General features: G+C 39.7%; 1 protein-coding gene across 12 annotated transcripts in view; it reads left to right on the top strand.

Annotated features, from left to right (window-relative positions):
* Positions 1-12,828, top strand: part of MBNL2 (muscleblind like splicing regulator 2) — a 143,661-nt gene that overhangs the window by 17,841 nt on the left and 112,992 nt on the right. For 8 of the 12 annotated variants that reach the window (XM_067536898.1, XM_067536899.1, XM_067536897.1 and 5 more), the window contains exons 1-2: positions 7,821-7,949; positions 8,175-8,219. The exons of 1 other annotated variant lie outside the window; for it this stretch is intronic. The gene's annotated coding sequence lies outside the window, so the exon portion shown is untranslated. Of the gene's footprint in view, positions 1-7,820; positions 7,950-8,174; positions 8,220-9,111; positions 9,160-12,828 lie in introns of those variants that run through there. 3 more of the 12 variants (XM_067536889.1, XM_067536891.1, XM_067536890.1) reach the window with 3 other exon arrangements.

Genomic DNA, 12,828 nt, shown 5'->3' with positions numbered 1-12,828 from the left:
TCCCACAGGCTAAAGGATGGTGGAGTTATTTTTACATCTCTAAAATACATTCCCACCTTTGGATGGGCTTCTACAAAGTAATACTCTTGCTTGTCTCATAGGAGCCCTACTATTGCCTGTTGCTCAAACTTTCGTCTACCCCATCCTGAAGAAAAGTGAAGTTATTATTACAGTCACTAGTGGATTTAACCCTTTGATATGCATCAGGGCCTGGTCTTTTCTTTTCAATAAACAAAATAAACCTGTAGAGCTCCAGACCTAACTGGATGAATAATCACTTCAAAAAAGATATTAGGAGTAAATGGAGCACCTACATGCAATAGAAGAAGGGATTCATTAGCAAATAAAGTTACATCTTGAAGGTCAGAAAGCGGAGGGGTAAAGTGAGAATTGTCAACAGTCAAGCTAATTTAGACTTTTAAATGGAAATTAAAAATATAGTAAAAGGTTCTTTAGCCATGTAAATGAAAAGAGGGAAGTAGGGCTGCTATGCAGTGAAGATGGGGTACAGCTTAAGCATTATCTAGGTATGACCCAAAAACTAAATACTTTCTTTCAGTTTTTATTAAAGATGATAATGTAGAACATAGGGACAAATGTAAGATGGCTAATGGGGAATGAGTGTAGTATAGAAATGTAAATTATTGCATGTGAGGTGGAAACAAAATGTAGAGAGTTTAATGTGGTCAAGTCAGAGTGAGTGGGTAATCTCCATCCCAGAAAGAACTGGTGCACAAAATTACAAGTCTGGTACTAAGGATTTTAATAAAGCTATCATGGCAAGAATGGTTCCTTTTGACTAGAGAATGGCAAAAGTAGTGTCTAAATTTGAGAAAATGGGGGAGGGGAGAGCTGGTTCAACTATAGATCAGTTACTCTGATGTCAGTACTATGCAAGGATTTAGAAAAAGTTTTGAAGGAAAGAATAAAGACATGGAGATAAATGGAACATGAGATAAAATACAACATGAGTTTACTAAAGATAAATCATGGCAGATTAACCTATTATCTTTCTTTAATAAGAACTAATTTTTTAGACAAATGAAATACAGTCAATCTAATCTATCTGAACTTCAGTAAATACAGTGCCACATGGGAATTTATTGGTTAGACTGCAGAATATGGGGATTAGTACAAAAATTGTAAGGTGGTTGAGGAACCGGCTAAGGGAGAGACAATAAACAGGTTGTGCTCAAAGGAGAACTGTCTGGCTGAAGGGAGGTTACTAGTGGAGTGCTTCAAAGATCAATCTTAGAACCAATATTTTCATTAATGCCTTTGGCACAAAAAGTAGGAGTGTGCTAATGACATTTCCTGGACACAAAGTTGGGAGATGTCATGAACACAGAGGAGGATTGGCATATTAGATAGGAAGAACTGGATGATCTTGAGGACTGGAGTTATAGAAATGAGATTAAATTTAATAGTACAAAGTAGAAGGTGATGCATTTTAGGGACTAATAACAAGAATTTCTGTTTTAAACTGGGGCCTCATTGGTTTGAAATAACAGAAAAGGAGAAAGACCTCTTGTGGAATAGTATACAATTCTGATCACACCTGTTCAAGAAAGATGAATTCATAGATGAACAAGTGCAAAGGAGGACTGCTGGGACATTACTAGGAGAGTGGACAGTCTATTTTATAAATGAGACTAAAGGAGCTTGGCTTGTTTAGCCTAGGATTCTAAGGCTGAGAAGGGATATTATTACACTGGGGGTAAACACCAGGGAGAGGGAAGAGATGGACAATGCTGACACAGGAACAAATGGCTATAAACTGGTCATGAATAAATTTATGCTGGAAATTTGAAGGTTTCTAGCCATCATTGGAGCGAGGTTCTGGACCTGCCTCCCAACGGGAGTAATGGAGGCAAACAACCGAACTAGTTTCAAGACGTAGTTTGATGCGTGTATTAGTGGGATTATATGATGTGATTACCTATAATATCAGGGTACTGGGCTTGATGACCTAGGAGTTCTGTGCCTTGTGACCCTAATATGGGGAAGACGTAGACTGCTTCAATGTGTGCAGCTTCATGATGATCACTGGCAGCCTGTCAGATTGCTGTGGGAAATCCAAATCTGTGGATCCCAAGGTCTCAGCAGGCTGCAGTACTTTTTCCTCTGTTGGCATCTCTGGCACGTTTCCTGGGCACTTACTCTCAGTCTGCTACACCTTCACAGTAATGAAGCCCATAGCCTACCTGCCTTAGGCCTCCAGGCCCAATGCTGACCCCCAAGCTACCCTAGTAGCCTAAACACATCTTCTTACAGAACACCACCCAAAAGTGTGGGCGATCTGGGCTAACTCTTCAAGGGATCATGCGGTAAGTGTACCATGTAACACACACATGCTTTACTCAGAAGTCTAACACATTATTGCTCTTTACTTAATCACGTGAGACTTGCACAGATCAGTACAAAAATAATAAACCCTATGTACATTTCCCCTCACTCTAGTTTGCCCTTTCCTTGGGGGACCATCTGTGTTCAGGTAGGAAGGGTCCCCTTCCTCTCTTGCCTCCTCTGGCTCTGGCAACGACTTCCCTCACCTTAAATTGGTGAAAAATGGCTGAAGGAGGAGAGCAAACAGAGCAGCTTCTGTCCTTTGTGACCTTCCAGTCCTTCTGTTGGGTAACTCCTTGTTTCACCTCAACAAGTGACCACAGTGTCCTACCAGATGACTTTGTTCCAAGGTGACCTCTCCCCTGATAGACCAGTTCTCCTAGTGGGGAGCCAGTCTTGTGTCTACACTAACTGACTTAAGCGTCTGACCACTGAAAGGTAATGATCCTGTTTTGTTACTGCTTTGCCACACACCTCTCCAATTCTGATCATATATGGTAACCGGACAACAAAGAAGGTAATGAACCACATATCCAAAATAGAGGCTGCAACCTGGTAAAGAGACATACAGAGTTCATAACCACAGACAGAATTCACAAATTGTATAGACAGATTCCCCAAATCATGGAAGTGACAGCACCTGTTCCTGTTAACAAGTTCTGGAAACTGAAATAAAACCTTTACTTCCGTCTTTGTCTGGGATGTCATCTGTAGTGATTTGGGGGAGGAAGGCATGGGCTGTGTTACACATCTGTGATACCTCACCAGAAAAGTGGCGAACCATGGTTATGCCTACTTTATTGTATGGCAGTGAAACATGGGAACTGAGGAAGGCTGAAGAGTGGTGGATTGACATGTTCAGCTCATGTGGTCGTCATCAACTGCTCCATATTAAGTGGCAGGAGAAGATCAGAAATGAGCAGCTTTGGGTACCACACTTTAAGAAAGATGTGAGCAAATTGGAGGGAGTCCAGAGGATAGCAATAAAAAGTATAAGAGGTTTAGAAAACATGACATGAGGCAAGGTGGAAAGAATTGGACATGTTTAATTCAGAAAAGAGATGCCTGAGGGGATGATATATAGGTCTTCAAATAAGTAAAAGGTGGTAATAAAGATCAGCTATCAATTCTTTTCCATACCTATCAATGGTGGGGCAAGAAGTAATCAGTTTAGTTTAAAGCAAAGGAGATTTAGGTTGGATATTGTAAAAAGCTTTGTAAATGTAAGGATGGTTAAGCACTGGAACATGTTACTAAGGGAGGTTGTGGTATCTCTGTTCTTGGAGGTTTTTAAGAACAGGTTAGACAAAAATCTTCCAGGGATAGTTTTTAGATATACTTAATCCCACCTCAGTACATGGGGATGGGCTAAATGACCTCTTGAGGCCCCTTGAAGCCCTACATTTTTAAGATCCTGTATTTGTAGCTGAACCAGCAACCGCCTCCATCGGTGCTGGTTTCATTTTGGCAGCTTTCTTGGTACAGACATAGTGTTAAGATGGAAGACTAGTGAATTACGAAGCATATTTTCCAAGGAGTTGGCCAGTGATCATTTGGTTCCCAAAAGCTTCAGTGGTGCGATAAGATTGCTCGTGAAGGACAGAGAAAGAACATCCAGCAAGGAGACTGATCTGGTGGTGCTTGATCTAAAAGGAGGCTATGTCCCTTTGGGATTTGCCTTGATGATGATTGATGATGACTTGGAAAATGGACTGGTATAGGTCCAATTTTGAGGTTTGATCCAATGCCAGCTCATCCATTTTGAATCAATGTGAATGGACAAGTTGGAGAGAGAATTCTCCTTTTCCTTCAGGAGCACTCTGTGGCCTTCAGCTGCTCTATGCTTAATTGGCAAGTCTCATATGTGCTTTATATGGTCTTGCAAAAAGGAAGGGTGAGGGACTGGGGAATCTTATTCATTAGTTTTTTCCAAAAACTAAAACAAAAATGATTTCTCATAACCAAAACAAGTCGGGGGTGATACAACTTGGCTCAGTCCTCTTTCCAGAAGGCCTCCAGTCTGTGTTGTTAATGGACCCAACTGCTGGATCCCACATGTTTCTAAACCAGCAGGGTCTGGGCTGAGTCTTGTCACTATTGCTAGCTCTGAGTCTCTAGACTTCTAAGTTCAGATCCTTGGCCTGGGCCCTTCCTTAGGATTTAGGACTCTGCAGTCCAGCCTCCTTAGACTCCCAAAATCCCCTAATTGCTTACACACAGGTCTTCAGGGTTCCATCTAGCTGTGGGTGCTCCAACTTCTAGTTTGGCATCTTTTGGGACAACATGAGAGGCAAGCAGGTAACACAGGTTTAGCAAAGGAATTTGTTAACCGCAGTCATAAACATTACTAAACAGTTAAGTAACTTTGCAAAATAACAAAAGTCCTAAGGTGGATCCTCCCCTAACTTGATCGCATCCCTTCTGTAAGTCTGAGGTCTGGTCAGTGTTTCAGGATATGCAGAGTCCATCCTGCTATCTCTCTCTTCAGCCCAGTCTTCTAGCATGTGGTGATGAATGGCCCCCTTCACAGAGAAGCACCTCATTCTTAAATATTGTCCTTTTGCTTTGTGATCCATTGACATGCTTGTTTCTTCCCCTTGTCTCAGGCTCTTGTGGAGCGAGCCCGTTGTTCTGGTGGGATGGGTCAATAGTTGATTGACAGTTAGAGGCCCTAAATTGTTGGCTAAATGGATTCTCTGAAATCATCCTTCAGTGAAGTGTCGAACACCTTTTTTGGATAGGGGAGCCTACTGGAATACATCATAATAACCTTGTCTTGCCCAAGATTAAATATGAGTTCAACACATAACACAAAATTGGATGTTACCATACAAAATGGAATTCACAATTTGACCCAGATATATCTCACTCTCTCACAGGAAGGTGACACCATTGGCATACAAATATATTGGACCAGATTATCCATTGCTCCATTCTTGGACTCAGCGTAGAATTGGAATGGAGGCAGATCCATGGTGCAACTTAGAGCAGTCTAGGGGCTATTTTACATTGTACCATCTTGTAACAGCTCCCTAGAGGTCATTATTCTGAGTAGCAATGCATTCTAGTTATACCTCATCCGGAGGTCAGAGCATATTCCAGAATCTGGCCCGTTAGGAGCACTTCTCTAGAAATGTTTATACACTGAAAAATATAAAGTACATTGTTAGTATAGCAGAATGATCAGCTATGTAATTTGACATTCATGGGCTATCCTAACATATCCTCCCTAGGGAATTTGGTTTTATAAATGCCTGTTGTTCTGCACAGTCTGCCCAAAGCATTGGTGTCTAAGAGAGGCCTGGGGATAAGTTATCTCTGGCATGGATGATTAACCCTTGTCCACAGAGGCATACAGGGAAGATTACCTCAACCCTTCTGTCAAGTTGGGAGCAGAATTTTATGGATGAAATCTCCACATGTTGACCATAAAGACAGGTTTCCTTTAACTTTAAAAAAAAAAAAAAAAAAAAGTGGTGAAGTGATAAAGAGGACTGACACAAAACCAGAAAAGGTATAACAAGTATAGTGGTGCAGAAGTAAAAATACTGTGAATACCAAAAAGTGTTTGAAGGAAACAGAAAAGAAAAAAAAACCAATTTTCTGGTGTTGCATTGAATTGTAACTAAAATGGAACAAGTATGAGTCCATTTCAACAACACTACTTGTAAAAACATCAAAATATTCTCATGGCTCCGAGTCAGCTGTACAGACTCTTGAAATGTTTTCTGAAGCTTTGCTACACACAGTCCTTTATCAAAAAAATACAATGAAGTGCTTGAAAAGTTGTGCATACATTCATTTGAATTCTGCCAGTGCATTATCATAAACCTAGTTATTTCACAGTTGGTGTTATACTTTCTTTCTCTTTTCCTAAAGGACATAGGGCATCAGCGTTGTTATTCTGTAAAGCCAGCTTTAAAGTAAACCCAATAGATTTTCTTAATAAGCTCATTGCTATACTGTAAATAGCATGGGGCATAGTAAAAAACCTAAACCTTAGTTATAGTAGCAAAGGGTCAACATATCAGATTAGTAATCTTGGCAAGGAAGATGTGACTCATTTAATGAAACTGATAGTTGTAGGTCATCTAGATAAATACAAGTCTGAACCATCCATTCCAGGGACTTTATACTAGTGAAATTAAAATAAAGATTTAACTCTTATTTTAGTTGTAATTTATATAACAGTGAACATCTTCAGGTTGCGTAACAGACATTAATTTATAATGCCTTTCTAGGATAGGTATGGTAAATAATAATAATTACCATTTTGCAGATGAGAAAACTGATAGGGAGTTTAAGTGATTTGACTAAGATACAAGGCAAATTAGCAAGAGAACTGGGAATTTATGGCTCCCAGCCACTTATTCAGACCAATGTGCCGCTACTCTTACAGATGGGTCACCATTTTTCTTTGAACAACTCACTCAGATTTATTCAGGCACAATCTCAAAGCTGATTATATGCTAACAAAACTAGATAAAAGAAGAAATCTTTATAAATTTTAGCTTTAATTTGTGGAAGAAAGTAATATGCAACTGTTGCTTATTATTTAAATGTGATTTTTTTTTTCTAAAAGTATAGCAATGGCAGTAGAGCAGCACTCTGATCTTATTTTCCATCAAAGAGCAGGTGAAACTTCATGAAAGGTTTTGGTGGGTTTTTTGTTGTGTTTTTTAACAGTGACATAAGGTATTTTTACCTTTTCATTTTCTTTCACAGTTCATCTGCCCCTTAGTACTTATTCCACACCTGAAGTCATTATTTTTATAACTGCATAATAATTTAAACATCAATCAGTTATGATGCTACCTGATCCTGTTTTTAATTGTTCAGTTGTACAGAAATATTTATATTAACCTACTGTACATTATCTCTTTTACAAACACCGGAAAATGTGTGAGATATATCCAGTAGATGTTAGAGATTGGTTGTTTAGGAAGACACAAAACCAACGTTTCATTTGTTTGGCTTTGTTAGTACAATACCCCAAGTTCATCATTTAGTTTTCGGATCTCCATGTTCTAACACAATGCTAAAGCGTTTGAGTTGCTTAACTCAAACAAAAGGCTGTTCTTTGTTGTTTTATATTTGTAAAAAGCATAGTACAGCAAAACTATGATTATTTACCATGATTATTTATTTTTATATAACATACCCATTACCCATGCTTCATCTATTCTTGTATTTTGGACTGTACGTTTCTGAGACAGGGACGTTCTGTTAATGTGCTAGCACAGAGCTTTGCACAATGGGGCCTTTCACAGGGTGAGCAGACCTTTTAAAGGGGGTTGAGGGCCAGCTTCACATAGTCCCAGGCTCAGTCCACCTGCCCTGATGAAGGGACTAAGTCCTGGGATCACATGATAGAAGTGTGAGTTTCTGAATCAGACCTGCTGGGGTATAAAGAGCAGCCTGAGTTCAGAGAAAAGATCAGGGAGATTCTTTCTCTTTAGCTCCTAGGCAGCATTCCTGGGAAGTGAGCTCTGTAGAGAGTAACGGAGGGTCTGGTTTGCATGTGACGCTTGTGTTGAATTGTTTTATTTTGGAGAAATGAAACTCAACACTGCAGGAAAAGGAATGAAATCTTGATGCCACAGGTAGGGCGGGTGTTTGTGTTTTATGCGCTGGTTTAGAGAGCCCCATTCTGGTTGACCCTGTGAATGCTACCATAATGTAAATGATGAAGAATAATAAATTTTTGTAAATAAAATTCAGGGAAACATTTTAGATTTTGTTAAACTTCAAAGACAAAACAAACAACAAAACAAAAACACACTACTTTTTTAATCTAAGCAACCTGACAGTATTCTTTTACCCTACAGTGATACCCTGGTTTGAAACAAAAATGTAATGACCAACAAGAAAAAGTAAGTGATCCCCAAGTATAATTTATCTGCAAGATATTTAGATGTTAGTTCCTTTAAAAACTAAATCTTTACCAAGTCTTGTTGTATAGTTTCTCCTTATTTATAAGAGGTCATGCCAAATAAGTTGTTAGTTTCCTTGTTCAGATTTACTTGGGGGATTCCAGCTAGGCATATCAGATTTATTTAGGGAATCTGTCTGGCAAGTTACAGCTGTAAATACAGCAAGCAGCTGAGACTGTTTTCTCTGCAGTCATATTCTGCCTACTGTGTACACAAACACACATAAGAACATAACATAAGAACAGCCATACTGGATCAGACTAATGGTTCATCTGGCCCAGTATCTTGTCTTTCAGCAGTGGTCATTGCCAGTTGCTTCAGAGAGAATGAACGGAACAGGGGAATTTCAAATGATCCATCCCCTGTCGTCCAGTCCCAGCTTCTGATAGTTGGAGGTTTAGGGACACCCAAAGCAGAGGATTGCGTCCCTGGCCTACTTTGACTAACAGCTATTGATTGATCCTCCATGAATTTATCTAATTCTTTTTTGAATCCAGTTATACTTGTGGCCTTCACAAAATCCCATGGCAACAGGTTCCATAGGTTAACTGTGCTTTGTATGAAGAAGTACTTCTTTGTTTCTTTTAAAGCTGGTGTGTACTGATTTCATTGGATGACCCCTGATTCTTGTGTTATCAGAAGGAATAAATAACATTTCCCTATTCACTTTCACCATACCATTCATGATTTTATAGACGTCTATCATATTGCCCCTTAGTCATCTCTTTTCTAAACTGAACAGTCCCAATCTTTTTAATCTCACCTCGTATGGAAGCCTTTCCATGCCCCTAATCATTTTCATTGCCCTTCTCTGTACCTTTTCCAATTCTAGTATATCGTTTTGGAGATGGAGCGGCCAGAACTGCACAGAGTATTGAAGGTGTGGGCATACCATGAGCTTATATAGTGGCATTTCTTTGTTCCTCTTACTGTTCGTTTGTTTGTTTGTTTTTTTGTTTGGGTTTTTTTTTTGTAATTGGGCTATACGTTTAGTTTGAACCTGTATTATGGCATTTTTAAATAGTCTCCATGCAGTTTGCAGGCATTTCACCCTTGTAACTGTTCCTTTTAATTTCAATTTAACTAGCTTCCTCATTTTTGTGTAGTTCCCCTTTTTGAAGTTAAATACTACTCTAGTGAGTTCCTTTGGCATTGTTTCCCCTACAAGGATGTTAAATTTAATTACATTATGGTCACTATTGCTAAGCAGTTCAACAATATTCTCCTCTTGGATCAGATTCTGTGTTCCACTTACAACTAAATCAGGAATTGCCTCTCCCTTTGTGGGTTACAGGAAGAGCTGCTCCAAGAAGCAGTCATTTAATGTGTCTAAACATTTTATCTGTGTATCCTTCCATGAGATGACAAATACCAGTCAATATGAGAATAATTGAAACCCCCCATTATTATTGTATTTTCTGGCTTTGTAGCCTCTCTAGTTTCCCTGAGAATTTCAGAGTCACTGTCACTATCCTGGTCAGGTGGTCAGTATTATATTTCTATGGCTATACTCTAATTGTTCAAGCATGGAATTTCTATCCATAGAGATTCTATGGTACAATTTGATTCATCTAAGATTTTTACTTTATTTGACATTATGCTTTCTTTCACATACAGTGTCATTCCTTCACCAATGCAATCCACTCTGTCATTCCTGTATACTTTTGCCCCGGTATTACCACATCCCGTTGATTATCTTCATTCCACAGAGTGTCTGTGATATCTATTATATCAATATCCTTATTTAAAGCCAGGCACTTATTTCTCTCATCTTAGTATTTAGACTTCTAGCATTTGTATATAAACACTTGTACATTTTGTCAATAAACAGTGGCTTGCCTTTATGTATATTATTTAAATGGGGCTGGTTTATATTTAACTGTTCCTCACTAGCTCCTACCGGTACTTTTCCAGCTTCTTTCTTATCCTGTTTGCTACCATATAGAATTCCCTCATTAATAAATATAATCCCTAAGGGATGTCTCTGCCCAAACCATGTCCTCTTTCACACCTGTCAGCTTTTCCCAGCCCTTAGTTTAAAAAATTATCTACAACCTTTTTTATGTTTTATGCCAGCAGTCTGGTTCTGGTTTGGTTTGGGTGGAACCTATCTTTCCTATATAGGCTCCTCCTGTCTCAAAAGGTTCCCCAGTTCCTAATAAACCTAAAACCATCCTCCCTATGCCATCGTCTCATCCACACATTGAAACTCTGCAGTTCTGCCCATCTGACTCTGCACGTGGAACTGGAAGCATGTGGAACTGGAAGCATGTCAGAGAATGGAGAATACTAGATTAATCTCTTACCTAATAGCCTAAATTTGGTCTCTGGGACATCTCTTCTACCTGTCTCTATGCCACTGATACTTATGTGTGCCATAACCACTGACTCCTCCACAGCACTGCATAAAAGTCCATCTAGATGTCTTGTGAGATCCTTATCTTTCATAACCAGTAGGCAATTTACCATGCAATTCTCCCAGTCATTGCAAACCCAGCTATGTTTCTAATAATCTAATCCCCCATTAATATTACCTGGCTCTTTCTAATAACAGGGTTCCCTTTCCCCACGGTAACCTCAGTGCGAGAGCATACCATGACATCTGGAAGGAGGGTCCCAACTATGGGATCGTTTCCCTCTGCTCCAGCTTGATGTTCTCCTTCCCCAAGATTTTCATCCTCCTCAGTAGCACAGATGCTATCAAACTGGGGATGTAATCCCTCTGTTGTGTCCATGAAAGTCTCACCTCTGTACCTCTCTGTCTCCCTTTTAGCTTTTCCAATTCAGCCAGTCTGGTCTCAAGAACCTGTACTGTCTCTCTGGGGCCATGGGCTTCTTGCACTGTATGCACATATGTGCCACCTGCTCAGAAGGCAGGTCATTGTACATGCTGCATTCAGTGCAATAAACTGGACAGCCTCCACTCTGCTGCTGGACTTATGCCTATATTATTTTTACTGTTTATTTTGGGGGGTTTTTTGAGGGGGAGGCATAGAGGACAGGAGGCTATTAGGCTAAGTTTAGAGGATGTTGATTATGTTTCTAAGCCTCTTGCACTCCCTCTCTAAACTCCCTCGCAAAACTCCCCTGTTTGCTAGCTCCTCTGGTCGCTTAGGAGCTGGCTTTTTAAACCCCTATTCTCTCTGAGTTAGCCCTGCCTCCTCCTCAAGGGATACTAAAGGGATTATGAATCAAAGGATACCAGGCGAGAGCCTCATTGGTAATCTTTAAACCTAGCCAAGCATGCCACTTTACTCAGCAAACAGCCCCCACAACCTAGAGCTTTTATCTCCTTATTTTAGCAGTGCTTTTATAATACTACAGTCGCACTTTTCTTGTAGATGTCAGAGTGTTGTTTTACAGAGTAATCATTACAAACAGGATAGCTGTAGTAATAGAAACATGCTGCAAAAAGTGTTCAGCCTACGTGTACTATGAAAAATTGCTGTGTTGCTGCCGTACGGGTTTTAGCCATAATAGTGGCTTTGGATGAATCACAATATCACACCTTTTATTTCTGTACTAGCTTTTCATCATCTCCTTTAATCCTTTTTCTGCACACATCCTTGCCAATCTACCTCTCTCAAAACAACCTGCTTCTACAACAAATGGCCACAGATACTAGTGGTGCGGGTTAAACAGTCTGGTAAAAGAGTGTGTGCAGAAGTGCAAAAGGGGCTCAGCGTTAAGGTTGTGGTGCATGGTTTGTGCTGGGCAGAGGTTATGGTTATGGTAAAGTGCCATGAGTGGAGGAGTAGAGGGCAGGTACCATTAAGGGGATTAACTTTCCATTTTCTGCTTTTTGGGTCAGGTACATCATATGTAGCAATCCTTGCTGTTTCACAACTGAGTTTTGTGTATGTGTTAATATATAATTGATAACATGCCACCAATGATTCAAGGTGAAAGAGTCTTCTCTGTATTTTTCTAAAACAGAAACTTAAATAAGGGGCATCCTGCTCTTGAGGGCAGTTAAGCTTGGGAATCTCTTACTTTGAAATAGAATAGAAGCTGAAACAAGATTCCTCCCTAAAGACCAAATCCCAGTAATAATGCTTTGAAAAAGTATTCAGGAAGGACCATGCAACATCAGATTTCCCAATACTACTGTTCAGTAGTCTAGGGAGGCATCTATAGGGATATACACATTAGCTAGACACACCATGTCTGAGTCCCTAGGGTTATCCTGGGACATCTGAGAGAGATTGTATTCCTTCACGTGCTGCCTATTTTTATCTTGTTATCTCTAGCATGAGCATTGCATCAGCAAATTATCTTAACCGTAGATTGAAGGGAATGTCAAATTTAAGAGTAATGTATCTTTCCCTAAGCAAGTCCCTAGAGCTCACTGAACATCGAGGCTCACAACAACCTGGGATCTTAAGTTTTATTGTTGTTTTTTTCTTCAAGGCTGGGGTGCTGTTGTGTCCTCATCTTTTATAGGCAGGCTGTTAGTGATGCCTATCGTTAGGAATACCTAATACTTATTATTACAAGACCCTGTTTTAAGTTGCTTATAGCTTTAATAAACTTTAAACTATTTGATTTA

Source organism: Emydura macquarii, unplaced genomic scaffold (genome assembly GCF_026122565.2).
Source record: "Emydura macquarii macquarii isolate MOO-44397 ecotype Brisbane River unplaced genomic scaffold, CSIRO-AGI_Emac_v2 contig_3671, whole genome shotgun sequence".
Taxonomy (NCBI): domain Eukaryota; kingdom Metazoa; phylum Chordata; order Testudines; family Chelidae; genus Emydura; species Emydura macquarii.
The sequence above is the reverse complement of the archived record's forward strand: the minus strand, read 5'-3'. Positions and strand labels throughout refer to the sequence as shown.